General features: G+C 43.2%; 1 protein-coding gene across 3 annotated transcripts in view; it reads left to right on the forward strand.

The window, feature by feature from the left end:
* The first annotated feature begins 1,206 nt into the window (after positions 1 to 1,206).
* The window catches only part of MYO16 (myosin XVI), a 387,593-nt gene continuing 365,492 nt past the window's right edge, over positions 1,207 to 23,307 (forward strand). The window contains exons 1-2 of one of the 3 annotated variants that reach the window (XM_040536892.1): positions 1,207 to 1,365; positions 12,844 to 13,002. The gene's annotated coding sequence lies outside the window, so the exon portion shown is untranslated. Of the gene's footprint in view, positions 1,366 to 1,644; positions 1,882 to 12,843; positions 13,003 to 23,307 lie in introns of those variants that run through there. The other 2 variants (XM_040536877.1, XM_040536885.1) reach the window with 2 other exon arrangements.

The raw sequence follows: 23,307 nt of genomic DNA on the forward strand, positions 1-23,307 counted from the left end.
GGAAAACAAAATGAACTGCAAAGGTATGGACCTGGTGTGCCTTAACTGAGGCACTGAGCACAGCTGTTGCTTCATTTCCATTTTAGATGCCTAGCCTCTAGTCCTTGAAGCAGGGAAGGTGACTTTAGAGTAAAAGTCTGCATTACTCAAGCAGCGAAAGAAATAGGCACCACAAAAGGCTGCTAGGAGATCCTTACCACCTGAGACATCAGTCTTTCTGGGCTGAGTTGAAATCAATAGAAAATGACAGATCTTATGCATGAAAGTTGCTTATCAAGTGCAGGAAGGAAGTTACCTGTCTTCTGCATAACAGCTGATTATTTAGAGTGCTTGGCAAGCAAGCGAGAGGGCCATTATAGGCCTTCCTCAGCTTTCCCCCCCCCCCCCCCCCCCCCAAGAGTTTCAATTCACTTTCTGAAATAGTGCTTCATTGAGGTCCCAAGGCATGATGAGGCTTTGGGAAAAAGCAAATAGGATGTTCCATCCCTGTTAGGCCAGAGGGCAGCCAGACTGCTGTCAAGGAGCCAGAAGACATCATTCAGGCATTTAACCTACATGAGGCCAAACGTAGGTCTGCACTGCTGCCACTATGAGCATCACCAGGATAAAAACTACCGTGGGAGCACATTTCCTAACTGAGCCCCTCAGTCACAAAGCTAGAGGCTGGCTTCTCCTCATCTCAGTCCTTCTGCCCTTGTAGCTCCTTCACTCCTTTTGTGCAGTGGCTTCAGCTTCCAGATGCAGGGCAGAGAGGGCTCTGTTCCCAAATCCCCCTGCCAATAAGAGAGCACTCATCTGCATTATAGTTTGAATAATCCATCTGCAGTGATACTAAATATTCCAGCGCCAGGTAGTGGTCTCCTAAAACTTTGTGCGAAGCTAGTTGCGGTCAGATACATGGCTGGCACCTTGGAAAAGCACCTTTTCTCTGGAAAGCTTGAGTGAGGTTCAGAGGTGGGATGCTTGTGTTTGGATCACAGCTGAGTTTTAATGGGGACAGGTGCCTGTGTGCCTACACTGCCCACCTCCAGTGGGTGCAGGTGCTATCGTCAGGTGAGCACCATACAGGACGTGTGAGGAGTAAAATGGATGCAGGGATGTGTATTAAGGGGTACTTACCTCAGCCACTAGTTAAGCAGCTTCTCATCTGTGAGCAATATGTCTTAACAGCCAGTCTCCCCACTCGATAAGCTGCCAAAAGACTTCTTTGTCACCAGAGACTTGTGGCTTTGCTGCCTTTATGCTTTCTGCCTATAGTGCCAGCACACACAGCACTAAAGCAGAAGGGTGTGAGCAAGCTGCTTATAGTACCGGGACAGAAATAGACGCATCCAAGCTGCCATTTGTTTTTAAACTACAAACCTCGTAAGAAGTGTTGTTTTTTAGCCTGTATCTCACGGGGTGATAACGATGACATTCTCAGTGTTTCCCTTTTGTTGGGCATTACGTGCTGGCGGGGAACCAAGGGGGTCTTTGTTGTGCTCAACTCCATCCAGACCCCTCCAACCTCAACGGCCCCCTTCCCTCAGGCTCTTTCCCCAAAGGAGGCGGGCGGGCAATGAAGTTAGGGGGAATAAAACAACAAAAAAAACTCAGAAAAGCGGTGCGGGGGGAGGGAAAGAAAGCGGGCAGGTACCGGGGCGGGGCGGCACGGAGGGGGCCGCTCCCCTGCCCGGGCACCGCAGGGAGGCGTCTGCGAGCAGAGCCGGGGGAGCGGGCACGGCACGGCACGGCTCGGCTCGGCTCGGCACGGCACGGCTGGGCGAGGGGCAGGGAGCACTGTGCCGGGGAGAAAAACCACGACAGAAAGTGGAAGTGCCCGAGCAGCCGGAGGAGAGGCGGTTTTGTCCCCGGCCGCCGCCGAGGCCGCGTCCCCCTGAGGTGAGTGCCGGGGGTCGGGGGGCTGCTCCGCGGGGCCCCCGGGGGAGGGAGGTGCGTTTTGTGGGGCTTCGTGGTTTTATTTTGAATAAGCGCGTTTATTTGTAGAGGTCTTTATTTTGTGTGCGTGCCCTGCCCGGGGGAAGGTGGGAGCTGCTGCGGGTGGTGGGGAGGGGGACAGCCGCGGCCGGGGCCCCCCTTCGCCGTGATCGGCCTGGCACTGAGCTGCCGGGGTTTTTCTGATAAAAGATGTGTTTGGTTTTTTTTTGGTTATTATTGGAGGTGTCGGCTGGGCTCGCCCCCTCCAGCCTCCTCAGGTGGCTCCTGGCCGGGCGCCCCCCCAGCCCCACGTCTGGCGGCTGGGAGCCCCCTCCTGGAGGGGCAGGGGCTGGGGGGCTTTTCCTTCCCTCCGAGGGGTGGGTGTAGGGTGTTTGGGGAGGGGGACAAGCCGGCTCACCCCCCGAGGGACGCTTTTGAACTTGAGTTCTGTGCCCCAGGTGGAAAAGGAGCAAGGCGAGGCTGGTTAGGCTCGTTATTAGGGCTTTTTTGTACCCAAACCCAGCAGGCAGTGTTGAAGCAGTGGCTTTTCAGGCAATGTTTTACGCTGCGAATGATTTTTTGGGGGTGTAAAACCGTGGCCTCTTGCTGGGTGTAGAGTAAGTTCAGACTTCAGAGCACATCTCACAGGCTGGCAATGAGGAGCTGTGTGCACACAGCAGGCTCACGGTGATGGGACAAGTTCTCCTGGCTGGAGCATTGTCGAGGAGCAGCAGGGATGCCATTAGAAGTACCAGCAAGGGCTGGGATTAGGGTGGTTGGTGGAGCAGGGCTCTGAACCGTTGCAATGATTTTGTGTTACAGTAGCGTTCGAGAAATCCCAGCTGTAAATCACATTATACAGAGGGAAAGCCAGCCCTTGGCCTCAAGGGATGACATAGGTACAGCAAGCACTTTGTAAGGGGAAGGAACAGAGAGGAAGCGATTTGTCTGATGTTTCATAGGTTAGACCAGAACTGGAAAGTTTCCAGACTGAAACTGTCTTTGTATATTGTTATAATATTTTTTTTTTCATTGCGAACTGAGCCTTAATTATGGAATAATTTTGCAAGCAGTAGCAATAATGTTAGGAGTACAGTATGCAGAACATGTGGAGAATGGGTAAATGACCAAAATCTTCTAATTGGAAGATCAAAATAATTCCATGTGGGTAGAGTATACAGAATGATTTCGATAAATCTGCCTAGGGTATAGTATATTTTAAAATTGTACAGGAGGAATTAAATGGAGCTTGAGCGGTTTGGAATTTGTAACGCTGGCTGAGGCAACTGACCATCGTGAAACAGTGGTTTATTGTGCTGCTTTGAAATCACTCTTGCATTTTATGCTAGCATGATGTTACTTTAAGTAGTACTATTATTTCAAACCAGCATAATGAGATGAAAAGCACTTGGCATGCGCTCCTGTAAAACAACATTTTGAGTGCTAAATTAAGATCTTTGCTTGAAGGTATCCATAAAACACCATGCTTATGTAGGGTGTCGTACCAAGAAAAATAGCCATCTAGGTTAAAGCTGTCTTAAAACATTTTTGTCAGAATGACAGTTTCAACCACAATTTTACTCGTTTGGAGGGGAATGATTTCTTAGCTTAGACGTGGAAACTCTGACAAAATGATCGTGAGATAAGGGCCCATAATAAATGGGACACTAACGAGAGGGATTACAGGTTTGGACATGGGCCTCTTCCGTCTCACCTGATTGTCCTAACCAGCAAGCTATTTCAGAGTGAGATTTGTTTGCTTGTTTCACAGAAAACGTGCTTAAATATCCAGCTTAAACGTATGAGCACCACAGTGCTTTGTTCACTTGTGAGAGAGAACAGAAAATAGTCTTCATACCCAAATGATCCTTTTATCCAGGTTTGCGTGAACGCTTTTTTTGTTTGTACAATTCTGTGATAAATGACAAACTAGAAAACTTCCCGTTTGCTTTAAAATAAATGAAAAAGGCAGCACGGTCCAAAAGCACTCTAATGCCCTGTATCTCAGGTTAAGCCTGTATCTTGGCTTGTTACTGTCTTCCAGATTGTCACCTAGCAAACCTCACTTGCACATTCTGTGTTTTTTTTTCCACTTCATCTTCTTTCTGCTACTGTTATTAAGATAATTGTAGCTAATGAACATAGGAAAATGTTGTAATCCTGCACAAAATTAGCAGTAATTGGGGATGTTGTTGATGATGTCTGGAAATACCATGTTGTCACATGTTGTCAACAATAACAGCTGCTGGAGACACTTGCCATTTTGTGGGCCAGGCCTGCTGGCTTAAGACTCTGCCAGCTTCATGTGAAGTGCAATTTGTTGCATCTTTGTGAAGGAAAAAAAAAAAGGCAAAGATTTTTTTTGAATCAATGAAATAAAAGAACATTGTTGACAAACAGCTAACTAACCTTTGCACTTAGATTTGTTAATTTTCCCTAAGGTGTGTGTGTTTCATGTGCTGCCAAGCCTAGCTGTTAATTCATTTAGCTTCTTAGAGATGTGCCACAGCAATCAAATAAACAGCAACATATATATATATATATTTATATTGCTATTCACACATCCTTTTTGTGGAGTAATTGTTAATAAGTTGCTCTCTGATTCATGGCCAGTCTTATTATACAAACAGAGGAGGGTTGGATTACAGATTTTGATCGTAAATGCTTCACTGTAAAATATCACTTTCCTGAATTTCTAGAACCATTAATGTGGCCATTACATGTCTTTGGTCACGGAGTGATTGTTTTCTTCCCTAAAATATTTGAGATCTTGAAAGCTCTGTGATGCAACTTCAGAGATCTTAGTTCCCCTTGGGGCTGGAAAACAGGAAAGTAAAAAAAAAAAAGTGCAGCTTTAGGAAGCTGTGCAGGACCGGGATTCAAATCTTGATTGTGGCAAACCTAGGTGTCAGCTGCTGGGCAGTGTAGCTGAGATGTGGTCAGCGTGTTACTGTGTTTGTTTTCTTCCCAAAAATGACATCCTGGGTTTGCAACACAATTCTGAGAAAGGCTTTTGCCTTAGCAGAACTTGCACTTTCTGACCAAGCACCCTGCTTTAGTCACAATATCTCTGGCCATCTCTGGTGTTAACGAGTGTTTGAATACAGAGGGCTGGGTGTATCCATTGGAAAATTGAGGTTACTGTAAATTGCAGCAGGAGAAAAACAATGTTTGAGAAAGTCATTCATTCTGTTGTGCTGTATGAACTCCTGTGGCTGTAGGAAGTGTATGATAGGTTTTCATTTCTAATGGATGCGGCAAATACTTTGTTTTTGCTGGGTTAATTGCTGTGGTATTAAGCAAAGAGGAGTGTTAAATGGTAGATGTAAAGTAAAATAAGAAATCCAACGATGGGGCCTCACGGGTAAATACCTTCAGGGTGGCTGAAATAACTGGGATTTTTGGGTCATGTGTAGAGAAATTGCTGTTTCCAGACAGGTTAACACTGGCTTGTTCCTTTCTGGAATTGAATGTGGGTGGGGAAGGTGTCAAATCTGAACTTCAGTGGCCTCCAAAAGAGGGAAGAGCAGGAGCATCCTGACTCAGGTGCAGACGCTGTGGTAACCAAGCTGATTTTTCTGGTGCTTTTGGGCACAAACCACTCTCAGTGGAGCTGGTGGGAGAAAGACTAAATTCCAGAGAGAAAACACACGTTCTTCCAAAATACAGCTTTGTTGTTGTTTTTTGAGCAGCTGATAGGCATTTAGTTTTGAAGTTGCTCTGCATGTCACTTAAAGATTTCTTTTCCCCCTTCACTGAAAATGGCTAGGTACCTGTGGCACAGCTGGCTTCGTCGTGTGGATGTGTCTGGCAGAGAGAGGATTTGTCCAAAAGCAGTTGGGATCACAGATTATTTCACTTTGAGGCTAGAGTTAGGTACAGAATGCTTGGAAAGATTGTCTTTGGGATGCGTGGCATGTCAATATAGTTGTTTTTTCGTGTTTTTTTTTGGAAGCAGTTAAATATGTCTCAGATAAGTGGGCTGTAAAGGAGTTACAACCCTTGCTGTTTGCATTGTTTTAGTTCACTGTGGATCAATTCTCAAGCAAGATGCCTTTGTATCAGGTGCTGCTTTATTAGGTGTAATAAAAGCAAAGCTTCTACCTAACTTAATTTATCTTGGAGTCTGAGAAATACCATGCAGGTGGAGGGAGGACCAAGTAGTGTTGATAGTTCTGTAACTTTTATGGTATCAGCAGCTAAATGCCTTCATGGAAACTTAACAAGAGCAAGTGCTCATGCTTCCTGTGTAATTACAGGATGGAGATGGATGACCCTATGGTATCTGAATGTATGGCCAGGCCGTCTGTTCTGGGGTCAGGATGGGTGGGCGTAGAGGTCCTTGCCCATATCTGCACAGGTGATGTGAGGGCTCCTTCCTGAGCAGGGTGCCCCGGGGGACTTTCCTTTTCTTGCGGTGCCCTGAATATCAGCTAAAAGGAAAGTTGGGGCAGTCTGTCAGATCTAGCTTGCAGATAAATGTGCAGTGTGTCCTAATTAGGAGTTTTATTTAAGGATTATTAGTGATTTAACACCCCAATCTAATTACTCATAAGCTTCTTGCTAATTTTGTAATTAGCACTGGAGCAAGACTTTTTATGGAAAATACACCCTTAAGGAAACCAGAACCACTCATTTCCAGTGTTTATAGAGAGCTTTATTTCTGTGGCAATGTTCTGTAGAAAATGCCTGTAAGGAAATAGTAATATTTGTTCTATTTTTGCATAATGGCAAAGATAGATATGAGCCAAGTGTTTCCAGAGACTGATTGTAGTCAGTCATCGCAACCCAAATGACTCCGGCTCTTGAACACGCATTTGTAGGATCAGATTCCGCGCAGATACACCTAGTGGAGAAGGCATTCTCAAATTGTTTTATACCACAGTTATCTCTGGCCTTCAAAGTGTGAGAAGGAGAACTCAGGGTGCAGTCGGGGTGTAGTGGCTGTGGGCTCTTGTAGTTTATAGCAGGCAATGCAGATTTTTATATGCATAGGTAGGAAGGTGCAACTTGAAGCAGACGTGAGCCTGCTCCAAAGTGCAGTATGGCTTTAAAAAGATAAAGCTGTCCTTGTAGCTTGATTCCAGTTAATCTACGAAATATGGTTCAGCTGAATAGAGAACCTGGCAGGGAGTATTTTGGCCATTGAACAGGTGGCTGTAGAAGTTTTCTTCTCATAGATGTCTCAGGTGTTCTCTTAATTTTGATAAGCAGGCTTGCTTGTTTCAGAGATTCACAAAACTGACAAATTCTTAGTTCGGGAAGGCGGCTAATACTTTGCTGAATTAAAACCTAATAATTTGGTCTCTTCAAATGCTAGGTTTTCATGGTTTTAGAGATGGGGAGCTTTGTAACCAGTCTGGAGTAATATAGTATAAAGTCTGGAGAGAGAGAGATCTGTTTATTAGTTTAATTGATGTAGCTGGAAAAGAAACAAACAAGCTCTTAGGTTCAGAATACCTTATTCCCTTATTGGACTGATGAAGCAATTAAGCCTAAAAGCTTGTCACTTGTTTTTATTGCACAATGGTTGTAGCAGGCTTTTAAACTAATCTTTTGCTTGTTTGTCTTTGTACAACAAAAGGGCTCACTTTTGAGCAGACCTGCTGCATGCTTGGGGCGCACTGAGTGTGGATATGTGTATTTAGTGCAAAAACAGTGTGAGATCCAGCCCTGGACTGGTGATTCCTTAGTCCTGTCACATCCCTTCCTTTCCCAGCAGGACATGCTAGTCTACATCCCAGTGTGCCAACACAGCCGTATAAAGGAAGGGATACAAAAACACTGCAAGCTACTCTTTTCTGCTTCCCCTTCCTACCACCGATACTGCTTTTTGATGTCAAGTGGCCCAGTACTTCCTCGACCCTTTTCACTCCTCCTCGCTGAATGTTTTAGTGTCAAATAATTTGGCTCTCGTTTAGTCCCAGGTTCAAGTCTCCTGATTGCTCACACCACATACAAGCTAATTAATTCCATATCCTTACAGAGATAGTGAAGTAGTTCCTTCTGAAGAGGGGCCAGGGAGGGGGGAAGGCATTGCTGGCTGCCTGATTTGCTTTAAGGTCTGCTCTGGGCGAAGAGTATGGATACAGACCCTGCCAAGTCTGGCTTCCTCTGCCTGGGACATTTCTCTAACACTCTCCCAGGAGGTCTTCTGCCCTTAGCTGCCCTCTCGTGCCTGCGATAGAAAGAACTTGGAAGCGCTCCTGGGTGTCAGGCCCCGCTGGATTTCGGTGCGAGCGCTTCTTCCGGTGAGGAGACCCCGGCCTGCTGGTGGCTGTCGCTCACTATGCAGAGGGGACAGTGTGTGGAGACGACATCAGTGGCTCCAATTCTATATCAAGTGAGACTTTGGTATTTAATGATCTTTTCTATGCTTACAGATTTAACTTTTGGCCTCCTGTGAGAGAAAATATGGGCACAAACAGCACATGGGAGCTGCAGAGTGCTCTGATAGACACCAGGCTGTTCATCAGGGTGGGGAGTTTCATCCCAGTGAGTAAAGGCTGAGGAAGCCAAGCTGGCTTATGGCAACTTTCACCCATAGAGACTTCATTTTTATAGGTTAACAGGTTGGAACAGTTCTTATTTGTGTGCTTATTTGCTGGTGCAACTGCTATCCAGGCTTTCTGAATTTATGCTTGTGTTAATAGCTCTTCATTGCATCCATTTACTTTCAGAATGCTGAGGGGTTTATTTTGTTTTTCTCCAAAAAAGTGAAATTTTATGGGTCTGGTAGCTTTTGGGTTGGTGGTTGCTCTCTGCCTTCCTCCTGTCATATTCCCTCAACTTTTAGTTGAACAGAGGATGCTCAAGAATATTAAACTTCCTTTACAAAGCTCTAACAAGAGATGCTGAATCAGGATAACTACACGGTGGTTGCAGAAAGAAGAGTCTTGGGAACAGAAGGAGAGCACACAGCGTTGTGTTGGCTGCTGGAGCAGTCTGTGGGCTGTAGTCACGCCTGCGTTTCTGTGCCTGGTGGAAGTCATTGTGTTCCAGTAGAGCTGAAAACCTGATCAATAATTAATCTCGTTACCAACAGTGCAGAAAGGCAAAGTGAGGTGGTTTTTACTATTTTCATTATATAGTTTTCTAAGAACGGAGAATATCACTTTCAAATTTTCTCCTCCTTATTAGTTTTAAATATAGCTTCTGCAAGTCTCATCCGCTAGAAAGAGCGGTCAAATATGCTCATTATTTGCTATTGTAGTAACATTTCAAAGCTTTCAGGCTTTTGTGGCCTAGGTCCCATTTAGACATCCAGTAAATGACAGTCCCTGCCCCACAAAAGCTTTCTGTCGATCAGATGTAAGAAGAGCAAGGGAAAACTAGGTAATGTCCACAGGGACAAATGAGATAGCAAATATAATTTAAGTCAGGGGAGTTTTGTTAGCTAAGAACAGTTCTGTTTCTGGTTTTCTGCTATATGTAGTAGGCAGTCATTAGACTAGCTAATCTTAATGTTTTAAAGACCATAGTTTAAATAAAATACCTAGGATTTTAGAGAAGTCCATTCAGTGCTGATGAGTGGGATGAAGCTTACAGATGAAGCTTACTCTGCCATCGAAGAGCAAGGGCTGTAGAACATCCTGCGCACTGGGAGTGGAGGAGGGAAGGGTAAGCTGGCCTACTTCTAAGGGACAAAGCTGATTTTTCTCTTGAGGTTGTCTGTAGATCTGCCACGTCGTGCATCTGACCATAGGCATGGACACAGCCTTTCCTGAAACGCAGTGACCTGCACAACAGGTAAATTTGGTCTCCCTGTTTTGTAAGGGTGGCAGGCCATGGCAGTGTGCTGTAGCTACTTGCACCAGCTTGGCAGGTCTAGAAATCAAAGAAAGGAGCGCTGCAGGGCATTCACCTCCATGCTAAACCTCCCTTGGCTCTTGATGTCATGCACCGTCCTCTTCTGCATTGGAGCCAGGGATATTTGAGAGGCTTGTGTGAGGTGGAGGGTCCTGTGGTGTCGGGAGGCTGGCTGGGTGTATTCTGAAAGGGTTATTTGTGTTCATAAACAGATTGGTATTTGGAAATGGCTAAGGGTTGGCCCCAGTGTCTTTCTATGCCCATGCTAAAATACTAGCTGATTGTCTCCGGAAGTAAGGGCAGCGGTGTCGCGGCTGCTGTTGCAGTGGGTTTGCTGAACACACAGTTGTGGAGGAAGCCACAGCTGTGGCTTTTTCATCCTGCTGCTGGGCTGGGAGCATGTGTGTGAATTCCAGCTGGGTTCAGATGCCAGCGGAGCCTGCTGCTTGGGAAAGGCAGGTCAAGATCACAAAAGATGATAGACATAAAGCATGGGTTTGGACCAAAAGCATTGTGTGGATGCGGATAGAAGACACCTGTATAGTTGCATTGCTGTCTACATTTTTGTTGTATTGTTTCAGCATTCTTGGCTTAATCATCGTTAGCAGATACGAGCAGGTCATGTGTACCACTCATAAATAAGTGACCGATTTCTTTTGGTATCACTTTATCTGTGATGTGTACTCATAAAAAATGAACCAGAGACAAAAAAGACTGGGGTATTTTAGCAGGGAGTGGATCAAATGTAACACAACACACTTCAGCCTTGGTATTTAAGCATGGGATATGGGTGGGAATTTAGCTAACCTGGGAACCAGTGAAACCGAACAATCTGAAATACTTTATGTATAAGCATAATAATATAATAGACTTCAAATTGCTCTTGAAACCCTTCATTTATCCTTGCTAGCTTAAAAAAGCTACAGATTTGCAGATCGTTTCATATTGGCACTTGTTAAATTTCAGGCAGCATCTGACAGCTGAAAACTGCAAGTGCCATTTTGAGCTCCCAGCTGGTGCTGCCACTGGCTACTGATGACCTTTCCTCATCTCTTCCACAGGCACAATGGTTCAGGAGTGAGATAATAAGATACACTAAAGGAAAACAGAAAGAAAACCAATCTCAACCTGCACCACCCATCCTTCATTTTGCGATTCTCCAGTCTGTTTTTGTGAAAATGCAGGCGGTGACCGATTGTGGTCCTTCTGTTTCAAACTGTGTTAAAATTCCTTTTCAAAACAGTTCTTTCAAAGTACTGTAATGACTACTGAAAATTAAGACATGAAGGTTAAAGTGCCTATCAGTAGTTCAAAATATAATAGTAACCTAGATAAATGGTTAGTCTTGTTCCATGTAATTTTTTTCTAGTATCGTTTATTGCTGTTATGCCAGTAATTAGCCTGGGATTGAAGATTTCCTTATGGGAGTACGTTGTGACCTGTCTTTCTCTTCCCCTCCATATACCCCTTCAGCAATGTGGCTTCTTCCTGTTGAAACATGATGACAAGACATCTAAAGACAATTTGTTAGTGTCCTAAACAGTGCTGAGTAGAGTAGAGCTGTTCTCATTAGCTGTCTTATTACCAAAGTCTCAGCACAGAACTGGTGAGGGCTTGCTTGTAACATGAGTATGTCTTCATTTGTTTAATACACGTTTTGACCCAATGTAGAGATGACATTTAACTGTGTTCTGGCTTTCAAATCCTTTGTGACTTAGTCTTAAGCACGCAAAATCAACAGAAAATGTCTAAAGACTTCATGTGATTGATGGACGCAGTTATGTTTACTGAATGGTTAGGTTTTAAAAGAATTTGAGGTTTCACTCAACAATAGGCTACAGGGTTATTTACCTTGAAGAAAGAATTGTTGGGAGCTGTTCTATCAGCATGTACCTTCTTGTGAAGTGTACTTTTGTGTCCCCCCTCAATTTGTGGAGTTGATGCTGCTGTCATAGCAATGCAGAGCAACTTACGTGATTAATACTGTAGTGTTCCCTGGTGTCGATTTGGTAGCTGATTTCTTCTGGATTTTGTTTAAATAGGGTTCCTGTGCTGTGAACTCATATGGAGATCATACTGGTCATTCTGGAGGATGCTAAAAACTGCTTTGTGTGTGTGTGTGTAGTCATGTAGGCCTTGAAGTTTGCTCATGGATATTTCTCATGGTTCTCAATCAGGAATTGCGTATCCTAATTTCCTTGGTCTAGGTGTTCTTGAGGAAAAAGGAAAGTAAGGAATGACAATCTCTTTAAAGGAAAGAAATGCTTTGTTCAAAATACTGCTCTCTTTATCTGTTTGTTGTTCCTGCAAAGGGAAGTTAGATTCTGTTGGTGTAAGTTAGTTTGAAGAAGTTAACAAAATCAGGTTAAGGGATGGAACTTTGGATTAATATCCTGAGCTTTTCTAAGGAATCGTTTGAGCATGTAATTGTCAAAGATTGCCTTAAATATTTTATTCAAGGTTATGCTGGTAGTTTCACTGCAAATTATACATGTCCTGGAAAGGTGAGAGACCTGCATATTGATGCATTCACTGAACCATGCTTAGTTAATGCACTGATGTGGCATTGGAGATATGTTCAGGTGTGGGAAAGGAATTTGCAGGTGGCTTTGTGCTGTTTCACACGTCCCTGAATTAGAGATAATGAGGAAACAAGCGGTAGAACCAAAAACTTGAGCAAGGTGGAGATAAAGTAAATTGGCTACAGTGTTAAAGATGAGCTTTGGGCAGTGGCCAATTGCTGGCTGGCTCAAGGCGCGTGTCTGAGGGTCTCTAACCAATTGTAAGACAGATTCGGGCACGTGGACAGCGCGTGGGGCTACGGGGAGAGTATATGTAGTGGTGAAAAATGGCAATAAAGGTTCTCCTGTTCACGAGCCATCAGGAGTCCGTGTCTTGTATCTTTTCATTCAGGCTATGTTTTATTTCAGAATAAAGGTACTTATAATATCAATATGACTATTTACAGTATCAATATGACTAACGTACTCTGGAATGCAGCTTGCCATCTTCACTCATATATGTTTAGATGTGTATATATATATTATGGCATGGAAAGAGAGCAAGTGAAAACCATGTTTATGTGGCTTTTTTTTGTTGTGTTTAATTGTAACATAGACCAACGCTAGTTTCAGCATTTGCGCTCCACCAAATGAAAGCATAAGCAGCCCATACCTGTGACATGACAAATGGGGCCACTGTTCCAGTCTTCCACAGCATGCTGATAACAGAGCTCAGTCAATGCTGGAATACTCAGGCACCATCACAGAAGCTAAAGTATTTATCAGCTCTGGATATAGCTTTCCCCAGTGCTGCTCAGCCTCTGAAAGGTAACTTCCCAATTCCCCACTCACAATGTGGTTGTGTGTTTGTCATCCTAAGATGCTAAAGCCACAAAAGCCTGATCATAATCGTCAAAAGCAGCGATATATTTTTGTGTGTCTGTGTACACAAATGTGTGTATGCATATGTATGTGCATGTGTATGTTTTTGATTTGGCAGAATCTAATGTTTCCAAAGAAGCTGGAAGTCATCCTGTAAGACAAATAAGAAGTTTTTGTTTTAGTAGTAGGTGGTTCTTAAACCGTAGCAAGACTGTCTTCTGCAGATGAATTTTGTAAAGTCTGCACTTTTTTCTGTCACATTCAAATCCTGTAGGGAAAGGTACTTTTTAATGCATTTTACAAGGTAAAGTGACCAGCTGGCAATTTTGCTAGCTTGTATCTAGAGCTGCAGCATTCTGTTAGATGTGCTGCTTTTTTAAAAAAAAAAAGGAAAAAAGAAAAATCCTGTACATGTACGTTAGCAATTTGTCATTGCTTTTCAAGCTTATTAACTCATTAAGTAGCATTTAATGAAGATAACCACAAAGTAATTAATTTATACAGTATGTTTATTGCTTCCCTAATGAATTTATGTATCAAATTTAGAGTTACTCAATGAGTATGTTAATCTGTTTCTATATTTCTTATGCATTTCAGTTGCTATATAAATAAAAATGTTTATTGAAGGTCTTTATTACAATCTGTGCATTGACTGTAAGTGTAAAAGGGCTGAAGGGCATATCTGGTGAGTAGAGGCTGAGGACACTTTGTTGTCTGGTCTGGAGAAAAGGAGGCTGAGGCGTGACCCCATTGCTCTCTGCAACATCCTGAGGAGAGGAAGCGCAGAGGGAGGTGCCGATCTCTGCTCCCTGGGCACTGATGGCAGGACGTGTGGGAATGGCTCAAAGCTCTGCCAGGGGAGGTTCAGACTGAGCATTAGGGAAAATTTTCTACTGTGAGAGTGGTCAAAGCCTTGAGCAGGTTTCCTAGAGAGGTGGTTGATGCTCCATGCCTGTCAGTGTTCAAGAGACGTTTGGACAATGCCCTCATTAATATGCTTTACCTTTTGGTTAGTTCTGAAGTGGTTGGGCAGTTGGACTCAGTGATCTTTGTAGGTCCCTTCCAACTGAACTATTTTATTTCATGCCATCTTTAAGCACGGTATAGAATTAGTTTGCCTTAGAATGCACTCTGCCAACAACAAAGCCTGTAAACCCGTTTTTTAAAGGTTTGGGAAGTCTCTTGTACCTGGGGAAACCTGTCCACAGTTACACTGGGGATTTCCTTGGAGATTTTCCATGGAAGAACTTTTTTTCTAGAAAACTGTAGCTGTTTGGAGTTAAGCTCTTACTGTGGGAGATTGATGAACGAAGTACTGCAGTCTGTGGGAAGGACCCACGATGGAACAGTTCACGAAAGACTGCAGGACATGGAAAGACCCACACTGGAGCAGGTGAAAAATGAGAGTAGGAAGGAGGAGCTGAGGCGAACTGTTATGGACTGAGCACAGCCCCAGTTCACCATACCCCCTGTGCCTCTTGAAGGGGCGTGGGAGAAATGGAAGAGCTGGGACTGAAGGAGCGACGTTGAGCCTGGGAAGAATGGGGAGGTGAGGAGAAGGTGTTTCGCTATTGTCTTTTTCTCACAGTCCTGCTCCATTTAAATTGGCAATGAATTAAATAACGTTTCCCGAAGACAAGTCTGTTTCCCCAGTGATGGGGAAAGCGTGTCTTGAAAACTGCCTGGCAGAAAAGGACCTAGGGGTGTTGGTTGATAGCTGGCCAGCAGTGTGGTCAGGTGGCCAAGAAGGCCAACAGCATCCTGGCTTGTATCAGAAGTAGTATGGCCAGCAGGACTGGGGAATTGATTGTTCCCCTGCACCTGGTGAGGCCGCACCTTGAATAGTGTTTGGTTTTGGGCCCCTTGCTACAAGAAGGACATCAAGGTGCTGGAGCAATGAAAGGGCTATGAAGCTGGCAAAGGGTCTAGAGAACAAGTCTTATAAGGAGCGGCTGAGGGAACTGGGGTTGTTTAGCTTGGAGAAGAGCAGGCTCAGGGGAGACCTTACTCTCTCTACAACTGCCTCAAAGGAGGCTATATAGAGATTGGGGTCGGGCTTTTCTCCAAAAGCAACAAGTGACAAGACAAGAGGAAACGGCCACAAGTTGTGCTGGGGAGGTTCATGTTGGATATTAGGAAAAATTTCTCCCCTGAAAGGGTTGTGTGGCACTGGAACAGGCTGCCCAGGGAAATTGTTGAGTCAGCATCCCTGAAGGTATTTAAAAGACGTGTAGATGTGGTGCTCAGTGACATGGTTTAGTGGTAGATGTGGCAGCGCTAGGTTAACAGTTGGACGTGATGATCTTAGAGGTCTTTTCCAGCCTAAGTGATTCTAGGATTCTGTGGTAATAGGTAGGTGATCTCTCTGTCTTTGTCTGGACCCATGACTTTTTCCACCTTATTTTCTCACCCTGTTCTGTTGAGGGGGAGTGACAGAACAGCTGTATGGGCATCTGCCAGCCAGCCAAGGTCAGGCTATCATGATAATCTATATAATAATGTATAGATTTGACTACTAAATCGTAAATACCAAATCTCATAATCTATAAAGGAACTTTCAGATTATCTATTAAATGTTATGGTTCCTGATCTACAATATTTAAGAAAATACTAAACTGAAATGAATACAGGTTTTTCCTTTTACTATGCAACTTGTGTAGGCCAAGTAGTATGCGTCTTCTCTGGCACCAAAGCTAGTAAAGTTGCAATACTCCTGTATCTCCATGGATGTGTGTATTTAACGTGCCTGTTTCCCTTGAAGTGTGGTACTACGTATATAAATTGTGTGAGAAATTGATGTACTGCATTAAAACATTCTTTTGGAAAAAAAAAATGTTTTTCTTGATATAGTCTACGTTTTGAGGCATTTTCTCTAAAGATTTCAAAGCAAATGGAACATCAGCTATGCAGCCAGAAAATTTCTGCAATCTGCTGGTTTTGTACATATTGCAGCTAAGGCTTAATTATTCATCCTTTGAGGGGCATCATACTGATCTTGATTTACTCTATTATGTTGTCTGTGAATATCTGATATTAATTGAGTCCATCTAAAAAACACATTAACTAGTATAATTTATTCAATATCTCCTTAACAAAGAAAATTGTATTTATTTCAAGTAATTCAAAAGAAGCAGACTTCCCCTTATTAAATAAGGTATCTGCAGTATCCCGGTTATTCTCTTTTCTAAGCACAGAGAAGACTTCAGTGTATCGTTCAATACCATATATTGTAGTGGTGTGGAAATATTCCCTTTTTAATTGCAAGCTCTGGAACATAATAAATGCTGTTAATTTTTGCAAAAGGACTGTATGTACTGCTTCAAAACCTACTGTATGGTAGAAAGTAGGAAGCAAAATCCATTAAAAATAGGATGAACTGTTATACTGGAAGTTCTTAAAGACAGAATTTTGGTCATACATATTTTTGGGGAGTGAGAAATTTTGCTCTCAGAAATAGAGGCAAAGTAAAGATCTTAAAATACCAAGGGCTTTCTGTAAAATAGGTGGCTCGTTTACATGAGAAACATACATCAGAAAAACTCCACTGAAAGGAGATCAATTGCACCTTCTTAAAAACAGACTGTATGAAAGAAGAATCATGCCTGTTCTTCGTTTGGCCTCCACTCTAAGTCACTATTTCCTAAAACTTCCTTTTCTGTATACGTAAAATAGGAAATAGTGGAGTTTTCATTAGGGATTTGCAATAATGGATAGATAGTAATTAAAAAAAAAAAAGGCGTTTAAGGTTATTTCCTGTCTCTGGAACAGACCTCTTAACAACCATCCATCACTCTTCTATATCCTTTTATGCCGCAGTCTTGGAATTAATTTATTATTCACAGTTATTAGCAATACATAGTTGAAGCCTGATTAAGTGTTAGCCAAAAAGACGATCTTCCACAGTGATGGCTCTATCTAGTGAAGGCAGGACTGAATCGCAGCATATATTTTAGCAGTATTGCTACCTCAGCATTTCACTGTGCTAGTCATTTAATCATTGTACGTTCATTGTTTCAGTCCTGAAATAATGTTTTCAATATTGAAGGATGCTGTGTGTGTATATGTTTATATGGTATATGAGTGTTAATCACATTGATTACATGAGATGTGTCATAGAAACTTTCAAAAAGAATCCCTTCTTAGGTACCATTTTTCTAAGGCTTCTCTGAGGGGAATATTCTTCCCAGTGGCACTTGCTGTCTGTTTTGAAAGAACAAGTATTGCTTGGTATTCACCTTGGATACCATACTTGAGAGAATTAGGGCCAGATCATGTCAACGTTACTGATCCATCACATTGTAAATCAAAAGTAAGATAGCACAACAGCTGTTGTACATGCTCATGTTCATATCATAATATGCAATATAGAAAGATTAAGGACACAGCTGTACTGGACCTGTTTGGTTTCCTTGTTGGGCATTTGTAGACAAGTTTTTTTTTTATTTTACATGCACTGCAAGAGACTGAAAAAAAATAGAAAATAGGAAGATGAGAATTCTTCAGTTAAACAATCATTTTCTGTGGCATCAAATAATAAATTGAGAAGCCTATTGTGAGTCTGTTGTTCATGGGTTTGGTTTTTTGTGCCTGCTGGTTTATGAAAATGGTGACGTAAGATTTAAAGGAGACATTGTGCTTGTGGGGTTTCTGCATGGAAACAGAGATAGCGTGTGCGAGCTGCTGAAATATATTCTTGTGGATGGCCTAAGTGATGCGGCCTGTCAGAGTAATGAATGAAATACTGTACTTAGGCAGGAATATTACAATGGCTACTGTATGCAGAGATGATGTTTCTTAAATTGAAAAACAGGTTTATTAATGGTCTTCTTATAAAGACGGGACTAATCTGGGATTCTGCTACCGTATTTAATTAACAAGTCAACCATTAACGATCCATGCAGTTCAGCTTGCGAAGTGAGTGATGATCAATTTTTTTTTGCCGCACTGTGTTCACAAGTATGAAAAGGTGGTTGCAAACCTCAGAAAGCTATTTCAGAAACATAGATCAATATTTCATTCTGTCTTTTGCTAGTGTTAATTTAGTCGAAAGAAATGTTCCCATATTCCTAACCTTGTTTGTGATTTAAGCTTCCTGTGTATTTATTGCTTTGGAAATACTGTTCTTTGCCAAAGAGACAGTTCGGTCTGACCATCTTGTGTCAGGGAGAATTTTTGGGGAGTAAGTCGGGCATAGAAAATGTGACGTGTTGCCTCTCAAGTCTTGAAATCTCTGATTTGTGAATCCATGTGTTAAGGAGCAGGTGACAAGCAGCAAGTTGTCTTGGAGGAGAAGGGCATCTGCCGCGCCGGGAGCTCAGCTGTCTGCCTCCAGCTTAGGTGAAAGGACTCTCTCCCTTGCAGACGTGCATCTGAAGGCAGACAGCAGAGGTACCGGACTGTGACAGCCACAAAGACCCGACACGAGCGGCTGGAGAGCGGCGTGACCTGTGCAGTATTGTCCCCGAGCACGCGCGGCAGCCGGCACAGATGGCAGCAGTGCAGAAGGGGAGCCCAATGGGAAGTTTGGCTGATTTATCTGCAATTGCCTCTCCTTTTGTTGTGTCATTAATGGTAGGCTGAGGAAATTGAACAATAAAGACCCACTTTGGGAGGATATAATGGTTCAGCGGTGAAAAATGGTAATGAAGTGGTGGAAAAAAAAGCTTTGGGGAGTGGAGCGTTCGCATATCAATATATTGCTGTTTTAATGGGGATGGTTTCCTGATGTTAATGGGCCTGGTCAGGATTTAATGCAAAAGGTACTGTCTTCCAGCTCTGAACAGGCAGCAAGTGGGAAGGGAAATGAGAGGAAAATACACAGGTCTTCTGTATTTAAAGTGAACTTCTCTAAACTTAAAGGTGTGAGTGTAGTGGACAAAAAAAAACATGCATGAAGAGATATTAGAAAGATGTCTTGGGTTCCATTTTATATTTAAAGCCTAAATAAAACAACAAAAAAAAAAGAAATAAAAATACCACCTCTCTCCTCCCCCAAACAAAACCAACCATTAAACTTGAATAGATTGCAAAACTTCTAGGCAAGTGACACAAAGAAAAAATAAGGAGAAAGGTTTGGAGGACGGCACATGCAGTCCTGTTTGTGCTGGAGCTGTAGTACAAGGCTGGTGCCTAGCCAGCTTTTGTCAAAGCGAACTAAAAGCTCTACCGTTTGTCCAGAGTTCACTGTTGGATATAGCTGGGATTACCCTAACTGGTTTACCACTGGGGAGCTGATCCAATGAGCTGCTTTAGGATCCTAAATATTGTAGTAGCACCTAAAAGATCATCCTTTTCACTAGACTGGCTACCTGCAGGAGTAGCTCAATATGGTAGGCAGTTTCTTCTCCAAGGAAGGTAACAGAGACTTCAAATCCATTCAGTTAGCTGGAAGTTTCTTCTTCTGTCCTGCATTTCAGTCTGCACTGTCTCTCCCTGCAAAGCATCTCATATATGACATTGCTATCACATATACGAGAACAAATGCATGATGGTGCAGCAGAGACAAGTTGTGGCACATCCTGAAGTTATGCATCTTTTTCCTGTCTCCTCACTAATTTGCAGTGGCCTATGAGTACAATTTTTTTCCTATAGTAGTGGTTGTCTCCCTTCAGTATGTATTAAATTATTCTGGAGATCAGACGTAATTCTCGTTTTCTTCCTTTGTATGTTGCAAGGAATTTTCTGTTTTTGAGTGCTGCATCATATGTTTATGCCTACAGGGAGGAGCAAAACCATGTAGTGCTTGGGAAGGGATCTGTAGCTGCCTTGCTTCTCTCATTCTTCTGCTGTACACCACGTACACTCGCACCCTTCAGGCTCTGCTCTCCTCCTGGTGGCCAGGAAAGTGTGTGAATATCCATGAATGGAGATGAGACCCTGGAATAGATATCTGAGCCACCTCCATCCTCATGCTGCAGAGAAGTGGCTAATGCTGCAGAACCCGGCTGATGGAGCAAGCAGGCTGTGCGTTGTTTATTTAGGGAGGTAATGGCCTAGAGTAGCTAAAGGGGAAAATACTTGCTACACTGTGCATTCAGATGTAATCTTCTCTTTATTGTCATTCTGAGCATTGAATAGTTCAGCTAAGCATATGGAACTGGCAATGAAACGCCACCTAAAATGGTCTATAAATATTTTACGGTGCCTAGGCTGGTAAGAGGTAAGAAATGTTTAAAGCACGGCATGTTGCCTTGTTTGCGCCTCCTGGCCAACTGGCAGGCAGAAAGGAATGGGTGCAGCTGCAGCAGTGTGTTTTCTTTCAGCCACGATGTGCTCTGATGTGGATTCAACCCCAAATTAAGCTGTCCCAGAACAAGGTGCCACATATGGTAGTGCAGTGTGTATGTTTTAGTTTGCTCAAAGCATGGCAACTCTGTGCTGGAAAGTGATTTAACTTCTTTTTTAAAGCATGATTTAAAAGTCAGTTTGCACGAGTTAAACGTGTGCTAAATAGCTAACCTCAGTTCTAAGTACCAGTCTATTTCTCAGGTTTGACTTGCCTTATCTCATGGCTGTGTTAGTGCAGTAACATCTGCACGGCTCTGCTTGAGCACACATGGTGTGATGTGTCCGTGTGGCTTCAGGAGGGAGGCTACCAGCTCCACGGTTGGTATATCTGCTGGTGACAGTAAGGATGTGCACTGTGAAAAGTTCTGTTTTGCTGGCTGGCTGTTTGCTTCGTTCCAGGATGGAGTACTGGGGAGAAGGGTGAGGGAGCTGAGTCCTAGCTTTCCTTTTCCAAGCTCTCAAATGCAGAATAATAGGGCAGGAAAAGCTGGAGAATTTCTATCTCCCTGCTCCAAGGAAAATGTCAGCTCTTCCTGTTTCTTAGGCAGAGTTTGACTAATGGTGTGGATGCTGTGAACCTCAGAAGCAGGACTTCCAAGAGCAGAAGCTCCCTGAACCAAACTGCAAATCCGGATGGATACGAATGCATGTTCTGCTTTGGAAAAATGGGCTGAGGGAAACCAATGGGGCCACTAAGAGATCCCCAAGGGGAGCTCAGGGACTGAACTTTGGTCCTTGCATTGCTCACTGTCAGTGTGGGTAGGGGCTACCTGAGATGCAGATCCAGCTGAAAGGAAGGATTTGTGCTGGCTGAAGCTTTAACCAGACATCAGTGTGTTTTTAAAGTCATCCTATGATGAATACTTCACCTACTTATGTTAGTGGTCTTCTCATAGCTAACGTGAACCTTTCTGATTGTAGTTAAAGAAAAAAAAAGCAGGACAACGAAGTCTGCTGTGTAATAGATATGCCAGCAAGCTGACGTGAAAAAGCTACAGAGGACGTAGGTCTGAAGCTGTTAACTTCTTGTTAACACCTGTTAGCTTAGCAGCAAGGAGGATGTAAAGACAGCACCGAGGCTAGTGTAGAAATGCAAGAGATTATGCTGTGGATTAGTTCTCATTGACACTCTGGCTCAGTGTTAGCCTTTGCTGTAAAGGAGGTTCCTGTGTCAAGTTGTGCAGGTGTCACCAGCAATGCACTGGAGTTAGCATCGACAGCAGTTGCTGTCAGCTCCATGTCAGACCGTGGGTGCAGCTCCGACTTTGTCTTCCCCCAGGGAAAACTCTCCAATGGGATATGTAGCCCCAGAAATGGGGGTTTTGCTGGGGCTGGGTTCACGTACTGGGGCTGGGTTCAGGTACTGCCAGTGGAATAAACTTGGAAAATCGGAACCTGTGAGTTTAGGCAAAATAAGTACATCAGCTCGGCAGTAGCAGTTGCAGAGGGAGCCTCTCCTGTTGTTAGTTAGGCATCTCCACATGCAGACTGAAGAGTTACTGCAGCTGCATGCTGTTTTAAAATAAATTCATTTACTGCCAGTTCTGCAAATGCTGTGTCTTAGAATGTGAAGCTTGATATTAATTTGGGAATTTGTTTGGCTTTTCCAATGTCTTATGGTATTTTACTACGAAATCCTGTGCCATTTGCATATTTCAATGTGTTGTTGTTGATTACCAAAAACTTTTATAGTTCTTGTTTGAATACCTAATCCTTTTTTTTTTGTTTCCAGAATATATTTGCATAATAAAACTTGCAAGTAATAATACTGATGTGGGTGCCACTTGTATTATGGTCATATAATTTTTTTCCCTGTTCTAAGAAGCCTTTTTTTTAACATTCAGAAACATGCTTCCTGGACTTGTATTGTGATGCTCTTTAAAGTCTTCAGATGAGGAGGAGGAGCGGGGAAGTGAGTTTCAAGTAGGTCTTCTCACCTCTCTGCTTTTCAGATTTTCTTTATGGAAGAACTCTCGCATTTTTTTTTTTGTTCACTCCACCAATGCACAAGGCTGAACAAAACCAGAACTGGGGGCAGGAGTGGGGATTTCACAAGAAATGCAATATATGCTCCTGTTTCAATAAACTGCAGTGTCTGTGTAAGGAAGCTTTTGTCTCATTGCTTTTTAAGCCCTATGGGGGTGATGAACTGTCTTCAGTGCTAGGTGGCCCTTCTAGAGTGTGGTGATGATGTTCAACATCTTTCAGCATGACTCCTTAGAACACTTTTTATGTAGTGTGGAGACAACAGGGTGGGGTAGCTCATTTTCTCATGTAATGAACCTCTAATCTACCTACTGCCATATTTACCACATGGGGAAACCCTTTCCCCCTTCCCATTTTCCCCTTCCACCCCCTGAAAATGACCAGTTCCCCCATTCTTCATCGCTTAATGATTGCTCTAGCAATCAAAACTTGAGCTCTGCTCTTAAATATCTGATCTCTTGCAGAATCTTGGTTTTATTCTATTCTAGAATAACTCTGGGCTGGTAGTGGCGTGTTTCCTACCTTGATTCTGGAGCCACTCAGTGTTCACCAGGGAAATAGAAGGGTCTACAAGCTTCACAGTTATTCTTCTTTTGAGGGCACCATTTCCTTTGGTGGTTTCGATTTTTTCTTCTGCGCATTTTCTTTCAAGCAAGCAATCCTTGCTACTGGTTTGTGTGTGTGCACAGCTCTTCCACTAGTTGTACCTTCAAGTCAAGCACCTTGCAGAGCACTTTGCTCAACCTACTTCTAGTAGGCTGATGCTAGACCCTGGCCTCTTCTTTCTCTTTTCAGACCTTTTACAGATGTTGAACTGGTGCTTCAGGTCTTTTAGCATGAAGAATCAATGTGACTATGCATCACTACAGCATTATACATGTTGCAGACAGGGTGCAGTGCCTGCCTAAAGGATCCCTGCCTGAAT

This window comes from Cygnus olor, chromosome 1 (assembly GCF_009769625.2).
Source record: "Cygnus olor isolate bCygOlo1 chromosome 1, bCygOlo1.pri.v2, whole genome shotgun sequence".
Lineage (NCBI taxonomy): Eukaryota > Metazoa > Chordata > Aves > Anseriformes > Anatidae > Cygnus > Cygnus olor.